At 36.9% G+C, this 10,838-nt stretch overlaps 1 protein-coding gene across 1 annotated transcript in view; it reads right to left on the bottom strand.

Moving 5' to 3' along the window:
• mrpl11 (mitochondrial ribosomal protein L11) overlaps positions 1-10,009 on the bottom strand; it is a 47,436-nt gene extending 37,427 nt beyond the window's left edge. Inside the window, exon 1 of the mRNA XM_058650481.1 lies at positions 9,881-10,009. The gene's annotated coding sequence lies outside the window, so the exon portion shown is untranslated. The remainder of the gene's footprint in view (positions 1-9,880) is intronic.
• Between the last annotated feature and the right edge of the window lie 829 nt (positions 10,010-10,838).

Consider the following 10,838-nt stretch of genomic DNA (forward strand, 5'->3'; position numbering starts at 1 on the left):
CTCGATTAATCAAGTAATTGTTTGGTCCATAAAACGCCAAGAAATATTGAAAAATGTCAATCAGTGTTTGTCAAACCTGGAAATTATAATATTCTTAAATGTCTTGTTCTTGTCCTCAAACCAAAATTATTATTATTTCTTTGTTATGGGGAGCAAAGAAACCAGAAAATACTCACATTTAAGAAGCTGAAACAATCAGAAATCTTGTTTTAATAATGAAAATTTTTTCAAACCGATTAATCGATTATCAAAATAGTTGACGATTAATTTAGTGATGGATTAATAATCGAGTAATCGTTTCAGCTCTAACTGCTAGTAATTATGTCTCAACGTTTGTCAAGCAATGCAGGGCGCGTGAAACAGTCGGTGGCGATGTAACAAACAAGAAAGACATTTATCTAAATATCAACTTAGCTTCTTTCATGCACAAAACTCAAGCAAATTCAATGATCCATATCTATTTAGAGTGATTTTCAAAAAACTTTCAATGGCCTTCAATTTTTGAATTGAAGTGCCATCAATTTTTCATGCAATCACATTTTTTTTGTCAAATTCAAGGACCTGTGGGAACCCTCTCATACCCTCCATAAAATGAATTGTAAAAACTACAGTGGCACTTCATTCATATCATCATATTCATATTCTGGAAGTTCAGTCTTAATAACATTTTCAAACTCTGACATCAGAATAGCAATCATTTAATAAAAGTTGTTTGGGGAAAAAGGAAAAACCAAGCACATGAACAAACTCTGCTGTAGTAGATGAGTGGAAAAGTGAGCACTGAGGGGACAGCTCATGACACTGCACTGCATTTACTGATGGCTATCAAGACATAAGAGGATTAAAAAAAATTGATAAAAAATTTTGTTTGAAAGACATAGCACAGACTATAACTTCACATTATAATTAAGTATCTAAAAAGCCTAAGAAATGACAGATTGATAAGACAACATGTCATGAATACACCATGGAACTAGTTTACAGATCCCAAAAAAACATATTTGTAGATATGACAGGGTCTTACAACGTCATGAGACTTCCTGCTTTACCGTTTTACGGCGTTTGTGTGATAACTCGGATAAACTGGCAAATAAAGTGTCCCTGATAGATCCCAGCATTCATTAAGGTGGTTTTAGATTAGATAATATAAATAGAGCCTCTTTCCTTGGTTAGGTCTGAAATGTGTGATCTATTACTCGATACAAGTTTCTTGTCCCGGGGGTTTAATTTTGTGATAATCTGATAAGAGCAGATTAATTCTTATTCCAGGCTCATTGCTCAGTCTTTTAAGATTGCGTTTTCATCTCTTTGAAAAGATAAAACCTTTCAGAACCTATTTCCAAACAGAAGATTACTTCTCTTTTTTTTATTGCAAGAAAAGGGAGAGAATGTGTTCTCATCTGACACTTTGGAAGAGCTCTGACAATTGATTTGGTTCAACTCTTAGTTTGGCGGTCCATCTCGTGGTAGCATGTACCTTTACATTTGATATTAGACATAAAAATAAGCAAGAGAGTCAAGTTAATGTTTATTTCTATTGCACTGTTAAAAGCAACCTCAACTGATCAATGTGCGGTACAAAAAATACAAAAGTGTTTTTTGTGCACAATTAAAAAAAAAGGTATCTTTGCTCAACCAGAGCTCAAGGCCAGTAAGAAGAGATGAGTCTTCAAAAGTTATTTTAAATTCTTCTATGGTCTGACCAACTCTCGCATGTATGTGTAAGCTCTTCCACAGCTTAGAAGCTGCCAATGAAAAAGGACTATCCCCTTTTTTTTTTAGCCACGATCTAGGCAAGTGCAAAAATAGTCGGTCGGCTGACGTCAGAGTTCTGGCTGAAGTGTGAGGCTTTAAGAGGTCTGTTGGATACGAAGGTGCCATATAATTAAGACTTAAAAACAAATAATAGTATTTTTTAAATCAAGTCTTAAATTCACAGCATTCAGTTCCTTCTTTGTTTCTTTGAACAACTTGTACTTGACTTGTAAATGATCAAGTAAAGACATTGTGAGAGATAATAAAGACATTAATCGCCGACTCAAAACCATGTACAGGCAGATTAATACACAATAAGTTAGCGGTAATACACTTTAGTCGTGTTTGTGTGACTTCTAAGATCGTCCCCATCACCAATTCACCATCCTGCACCAAACAAATTTAAGATCCACAAGACCAGAACTCCCTGGAGACAATACCTGACAGAAAAGGAGGGGACACTGTTCATATTACATAAAAAACAATTTCATATTTATGCTCGTCTTTCCAAAGAAGGTTGAATGCTATTAGAGCCATAATAAATGACTGGTGTCCTTGAATGCGTAACCAAAATCTCTGTTAACAGCACAACAAACTTGCACAGGGGGGACCTTCACTTGCAGCGGGGAACTCTAGGATGAAGGTGTTTATTTAGATGGCACCACGTTATGATTTATAGGAGCTTCAGATTAACTCTAATCGATGAGCCTTAATGCAGTGACCAAAACGAACAAATGTACTGGGCTGTGATCATTCACTGAGCCCCATGGGAGACACTCTGGATAAGATTAAGAGATAACACCAGATATAAAGTTATAGTGAGCCAGTTAGACGCCAATGCTGTTCCGCTACATTAGTATTCATCCCATCAAACTCTGGCCCTAGAGCTATTGATCGCTGAATGCCAAGTGCTAAAGGCCAGTTAAATAAAACAAAGTCTTCAAGAAGAGACCAAAAGGTCCCACAACATGCACGTCTTCTCTCTTTCTCGCTAAGATCTTAGTTAATCTAAGAATTACAAAAACACACACAACAACCGATCATTTGCATTTGACATCAAAACAGTCCCACATTAACACCAAGTCTCATTTATTTAAAACTACAAAGCAACGGCAAACGTTATACAACACATTTTTACCGTGCACTTATCTCGGACAAAAATGTACTAAAAGATGAAGCGAGAAACCACTCTCAAATTCATCACAGATATTCCTTTGGTGCTGACAGACATTAAATATGTGCTTGAAAATTATTCAAAAACTAGAGGGTGAATGTTTACCGGCATCAGCATGTTTTACTGACCATAAACAAACATCCCATAATACCTTAGAGGTCACTCAGTTGACGTCTGTCTGCATTACTTTACAATTTCCAAGCTTATGCCAAAAAAAGTGGTACATTTGTGGGGTATTTTAAGAACTGACCAAAAGTGACAGAACTAGGACCTATAGATTAAAAGCTGCTCCTATAATTTTAGTTAAATGTGGAATTTCTATACTGCAATTATATTTACTTAATGGCCAACATGTAAAGCAATACAGACAGGGCTTTCCGATATAAAGATAGACATGGGATTCTGGAAAAATGCCTCTTGTTTTTGTATTATGCTATCATTTATTATGCTTTGGTTAAAGTCACTCCTTACACTGGCATTTTCCATTATATGAGAGACGTTTTGTGCGTTTCCATCATGTGGTGCGGCAGGCAGAGTAAGAAAATTTGAGGTTGAGGCAAATACAAACAAAGATGAAGGAGAAAGACTGTCACACACAATGTGGTATTTGTTATAAGGAGCGGGAGGACTCCAACCAGGCAAGACAAAACAAGAGGGATACGTCTGATGCATTGATGTGGTTCGGATACGAAAATCCAGCAAACAAAAAAACAGTACGGAGTCGATGAGTGAGAGCCACAAAAATAAAGACGGGGAAGTTAACGGCTGCATCGAGAGACGTCGTGAAAAGACGAGGAACTAGGGAAATATATGTGCATTGTTTAGTGGATACGACAATACCTGTGTTTGGAGACAAGAATTTAGACATAATCACACAAACACAGCTGATATACAACAACCAGCCACACAACAATAAAACAGGTGACTGGTTTTAATGATGCAACTAATCAGAGACTAATCAGTTTGAGTCCCCGCCAGGTGAAGAGCTGGGTACTCAATCCCCATTGTTCATTGTTAACTGCAGATTCTAAACTGACCCCAGCCACATCCAGTGTAGGATCTTGTCCGATACCAATACAAATATCACAAACTGTGTCTACCGTGATAGTAATTTTAGACCTTTTGAACTATGAAGCACATTTGTGCTGTCACCATTTCAAAGATTTCGCCAACAGTGTAACAAATATTAGAAATAAAGTGCCCACAACATGACTCAGCTAAAATGCAGTCTGTACGTAGTGGAGTATGTGATATGTAGGATTTTTGGACTGTCCGATGATTTTGAACAGTATCGGACCGATACAGAGTATCATGTCGGCTCATTCCTAATCCAGTGTACTCCTAGCGCCTTATTAATGGCAGGGTTGCACCAGAAAGTGCATCGGGCCTAAAGGTCTGTGCCAAATGACCCATAGAGAGGGAGAAGCCAAAAAATAAAGTCTGATACACTTCTAGGCTGCATAGTTTGAACTCAAACAGATTTTTTAGGTTTGGAAATTTCAAAAGGGGGAGGAGTCTGTGACAACAAGCCTTGCTGTGATTAGTGACAAAGAAGTGTATTAGTGACACAAGAGTAGACTAATGGTGTGTTTCCACTGGCTCTACTCACCTCGCCTCAACACGGCACGGTTAAGTTGTGTTTGTGATTAGCAAAGTACCTGGTACTTTTTTGAGAGTAGATAATATGCGTGACGTCGCCAGACTGCCCGCCACTGATTGGTCAGAGTGCCGTCACAGGAAGAGACATCCAACACAAAAATTAAGCCGAACTGTAGATCAGTTAAAAAGACTTAATCCTAAAAACGTGGGTTAATCTCCCAAAATTACGAAGGAAATGTCTGAAATCTTAATATTTAACAGAGGAGTCAAGCTCACAAACCCTGCTGCTGTATTTCAGTCCAGTGACTGTGTCAGACGGAGTCTGTGCTCCGGTGATGGAGGAAGTACTGAACAAATATTTTTAATTAACTGATTCTAGTGATTCAGTACACCGAAAAGAACTGCTTTGCCCATATACTACTTTGTGTCTTGTATATAACAACGTAACGTCAGTTTACTACTTAACACTTAACCGAAGATTTGTTCCTGGGTAAAAAAAAATAACATTACTAGATCCCCACATAATTTATTTTTTTTTACCTGAGAAGGTGGTTTAGTTACACTTAAAGCTATGACCAGTTAATAAGAACATCCATTCTCTGCACAGTTTTATTGCTTTTGAGTGAAAAAGTGCACGATTGAAGCAGTATGCTCATAACTGCAGTTTGTGTTCAACCCAGGACTTTGTACTTGAATAGTGATGACTCCCAGTCTAAAAAACCCTGCATGCATTATCTCTGCTTGGGTGTGATCAAAACCCAGGGAGGCCGTTTTCTTTACTGGCTCCTCTGAATTACATTTCCCTCTCTCTCCATCGTATTTGAATGGTAAGACAGAATGCGTTACAAACTGCCTGCGCGTGGAATAAATCTAAAAAAGCAACAAACAACAAAAACAATGCATTACTAGGAGAGAAATAAAGAAAAGGGAGAACCACACACACAGTTCAGATCACCGTCTGTCATTTTTTTGCAGGCTAGTAGTTTGTTTTATATCCTGTGGCAGCATTGTGGTCATATTTTTTCTAGTAGAGAACAAAGGCCATCACAAATTACAGATAGTTGCCCTCTGTGATTTTCTGCCTTGTCCTTGTGGCAAAGAGAACAACACAGACTTACAGGAAAGCAATATAAATATTGTGGCTGTTCTTTTCCTATCACCATTACACTGTGCAATCAGTTTTAAGAGTTTCCCATTTTATCTTTAATTTATTGGCATAATTATCAGCATTCAGTGATTTAATTTTTTTTTTTTTTTTTTTTTTTTTTGATCACCTTTTGGCCACATTACCAAGCCCTAATCGAACAACTTAATGTTGTTGGTGATATTAAGCCAAAATGCAAAAATCAAAGCGATGTCAGGAAGGAGAGAGAAGAAAAAAAATAAAGGTAATGTGGTCACAGATGCAGGGAAAACCTCACAAGCATCTACATGGAGGACTTTACATTAACATTCCATCTTCAGAATTACAGCTGAAACACAGCAAGCCAAGTGTGACGGCAGCCAGAATGTGACAGTAAACACTGTGAACTCTGAAGCCGTCGCCCCTTCTGCTTCAGCCGGACCTCCCGCTCAGAATAACGGGCGGATATTAATATGTAACAGCAGAGATGAGGGTGAGTGAACTTGGAGATGGACACCAGAATTAACAGGCGGCGACCCTGAATCACTTCAGCTACAGGAAATCTACAAATCAGATCCGAGTCATTCACATAAGGAATGACTCAGCTCATTTTACAACACTCTGAGCCATAAAGACCAAGGAGGCTGGATCTGATTTATCGACCACAGATGACCAGTCCACATGGAGGCATGATAAAACGGTTTCTTCATCAATGTCATAGTCAACTCACTTTTTTTTTTTTTACCTTCACATCAATCCCTGGCCTCATGTTACCTCACATAAACATGCCATAAATAGAATATAAATATTGTTTTATTTAAATGGGTCCTTTTTAATATATGGCCTTCTCTTGGGTAAAGTGAATGAAGGCCAGTTTCACTGCAGAGTCTTTAAAAGTTCTCCCTTCCCTCGTCTGACCGCTTTCATCTGGATGTCTATAGATCAAAACATGTGTGAAATAAAAGCTTTAAAATATAAAATCTGAAGTTTGGCTGCCATAGCTTAGCTGCCCCTACCTTTTGGAACTCCCACCCAGTAAATACATCGGTAACTGCACCAAATTATGAATTATTATCATTATTATTATTGTTATTATGGTGAAGACTCTTTGAGCAAGTGTGTTACGTGCAATACAACTAAAATGCATTATTATGACATGATTATATTATATCCCAACTTTAGATCATTGGAAATTACAATGGTAGCAGGCCGTTTGACGGTCGCCATGGCTGCTCCTTTGTCAAGAGATGAATCAATATATAATCAGGCAAATAAATTGGGAACCTCGAATAAACTTACGCCGCACAGGTCGCGCTCACCTTCCAACCATTAAAAATTCATTTTCATTCAGTGGTCAATTATTATTGAATTTCATACCAACGGGGCACAGGACAGGTTGTAGCTCTTCTATTGACTGTTTTTTGGGAACAGCCACCCAAAGACGATTCAGAGAAGATATAATTTGATCATTAACTGAAAAGACAATCACTAATTTTCACAAACGTAAAAATCTACGATAGATGGGGGAAGAGGGTCACAATCAAACACAATTAAAAATCAGTCTACATCAATAATTATCCATCCATCCATTTTCTACTGCTTTATCCTCCACATGAGGGGGGTGCAGATCGCAGTCCATCACAAGGACACAGAGACAAACAAGCATCCACTCACACACTGTCCAGTTTGCCTAATCCCCATATTGCATGTTTTTGGACAGTGGGGGGAAACCGGAGAACCCACACACACACACACCCCCACACCCACACACACACACACAGAGAACATGCAAACTCCATACAGATATTCCCTTGTTATCAATAATTATATTATACAGGTTCCATTGGTTGATCTTGTCTTTTTACTTTTATACATCTTATTTTATACTTTTGCACTACAATTGTGTAATATTTCTATTCTATTGTGTTTTATTATATTCTCTATTTACCCAGTGGGGAATCAATAAATTCTAATCTAATTTGTGAAAGTTGAAGAAACACTTAAGCGTTGTTTTTTTTTTTAAGTCTTTATGGACACTTGTCAAATCTGAGGTAAAACAATATATTAATTGAGGTGTAATCTGGCCAGTTAGGTTATGTTTTCTACAACCAGATTTGTAAGTGGGAGATGCATCTTAGCATGAGTGAAAAGTAAATGTAAATAAACTTAAAAAATAAAATTAACAGATCTTTTTACATCAGACATTCTGCCATGTAAAGTAGCTACAGCACAGAAATAATTTGGTAATTAATCAATTCACAGAAAATGTGTTGGGAACTACTGTATAATTGTTTACGTTATTGCTGAGGCATTTTCATTTATTCAAAAGACAAAGTGATTAATCAACAAAGCAGCAAAGTAACAGTTGCAGCTGTACACTGGTGTTACTAATAACAGCTTTTATTGAAGCATTATCCAAACAAAGTCATTGTTAATGTAATGACTTACAGCTGCTTCTCCTGTGATGATGACTTTAAATAACTGATTCATAATATTTGATAATAGGACTGTCAAGATTCAGACCAGTAAAGAAAAATACAAAGATAGACACACTTAAAGCCAGGCTGGTGTCAACCTCAAGGACATAGGCTATGTTCAGATTACCAGTCACACCGTTCCAGATTCCAATCTGATTAATAAAAGACCGCAAACGTAGAAACGGACACTATCGCAGTTTACGAGTGAGATTGAGTTCTAGAGAATGATTCACTCCTTCATTGTTATGATTATGCCACACTTCCATGATGTAAGTCGATGACTTCAATGTCAATACACGTGTATAGACCGCATGGATTCTAATAGGACTGTTCTAATATATGTAGCATGGCAAAAGGACTGCATCGATTATTATTTATGATTATTATTTATTTACCATTTTGATCATCAATTTTAAGAATTGAAAACAAGCTTTCAGATTTTTCAGCTTCTTAAATGTGTTTGCTGGCTTTTCTTTGCTCCGTATAACAAAGAAATCATTCAAACTGAATCATTTTGGTTTGTGGTCAAAACAAGACATTTGAGAACATCACAATTTGAAGGAACTTGTTGGTAAAGCAAACGAAATGAAAAGTGTGAAGTTTGTCAATCCAAATTATTTTAATAAAAAAGAAAGTAGAAATTAAAAAATGTCCCACCTTAATACTAACTGGTTATGTCTCAGAATATGTGTAATAAGGTTGTGTGATGGGTAACTGATGCAGTACTGCTGATATCGTTTAACTGTGGTAATGGTGATTCTATTTTCACCGTCATCATCAAGAACTTATGGTCATATTGATTATGGCCAGTTGATAAGGGCTTTATCGGACATAGGATATTTCTTAAAATATCTCAGAGAATTAGTGATGTGTCGGTCGCAAACGTGCCGATTGAAAGAGCCGGCTCGCATGATGCACTCATAGATGGATGCCCTGAAAAGGAGTGGAGTGCAGTCCAGTGTGTGAATATAAATTTGAATGACAGCAGGAACAGAAGCAGCATCTGGATGCATTTCAATAACTATAAAAAGTTTAAGCCGTCATGTCGAGCAGGGTAAACAAACAACCTTCACAGACACACGAGAACTGTCTGTCTAGGTGCCTCTACTTCACCTATTTATTATATATCACTAAATGTAATGTTAACCTTTGAATACTTCAGTACAAAAAGGATGTGTTGACTACAAATCAGAAGTCAAAACAGCGCTTCATTCAGCTGAATTATAAAAAGGTATAAATGGTCAAATGGAGAGCTGAAAGAGTCGGCTCTTCTTTGTGAGCTGAGCCAAATCATCTGCTCAATAGAAAAGAACCAAAATTCACAAGAATAAAGTCACTGTTGTGGCATTTATTTGACATGATTAATGTGCAAGAACCTTTAAACTTAGGTTTAAGCTTTTAACAATTCTGAGAGGAGATTCATTTACTCTATGTCTTTGTTATGAGTGTTAATGTGACACAAATACATAAGAAGCTGAAAGATTCAAATAATGCGACTCAAACAAACATTTCCAGCTCTGAATTCTGTTGTTTTTAGACAAACATTCTAAAGAACCAGGTGCATTCAATGATGAAGATCAGCCACAAACACCGTGTACCGTGTGAGCAACAACACACTTTAAACAGAAAACACCACCCAAACACAGACATTTCCACACAACCAACTCTGCGTATCCACCGCTCACACGACACACACGTTAAACACCATCAAACAAACACTTAAAACGGGTCAAACTAAAGCGTTAAACTGACCTTTCTGTGACCGTTTGTGACACTTGTTCTGTTCACTCACGCTGCTCGCTGCATCCTGCAGGGCGCAGACATGTTGGAGGAGTGAACTCAGGGGAAGGTTTGTGGCTGGGTTTCAAAGCGCTGCCACCTGCTGGTCTGGAGGAGCAACTGCAGCATCTGCCAGGAAACGGCAGAGAGCTGAGTTAGAATGAAATGAAATGAAATTAAATTAAAAAAAAAAATTAAAAAAAAATAAAATAAACTAGTTTAATGTTGGTTTTTTTTAAACTTGAGCAATTCCAAAATAAAATCAAATAACTTCAGAATAAGACTAATATTTAGATATCTAAATACATTTAAAGATATATTTCTTTTAAATCTATGTTAAAAAATAAATTCCACACACTATTGGTTTGCTTGTTTATGCCTTGGAGCGGCTCTGCTGGTGTGCATGAGAATATAACAGTAAGTCCCATCATCTGAATTCTGTATAATGTTTGCTGTGTTTCTATGATGATGTCTTGTCTGCTTTCGGAATCACTGAGCTGTGAACTGGTGAGTGAGAGCAGATGATTGTCCTCAGTGGCTGTGTTTCTTCAACCCACTGTGCTGCTCGTGGAATCGCGATTATTACATAGATTATTCTTATTATTATAACACAATAAAACTTTAAAAGCTGCATACAAAAAAAATGTCTAATTTATTTCTGTGGGTCCTGACCCCATCACTGTTGAATAGTGAACATTGTGTTTTGTTTGTTTTCATTTTCACATGACTGAAGATTTACTCAAACACTCCCAACAAATATTGCTTTAACATGTTAATAATTATGGTAATTTTCAATACCTTTTTGTATCAATACACCATGTACAATATAAAATAAGCATTTTTAAACAGAAATACTGTAAAAAAAAAAGAGCGACAATCAAAAGTGTAAAACCATAAAAGTCTATTGAGACACAGATTTTTTATTTTAATT

The sequence above is a fragment of the Solea solea genome, chromosome 14, assembly GCF_958295425.1.
Source record: "Solea solea chromosome 14, fSolSol10.1, whole genome shotgun sequence".
NCBI lineage: Eukaryota > Metazoa > Chordata > Actinopteri > Pleuronectiformes > Soleidae > Solea > Solea solea.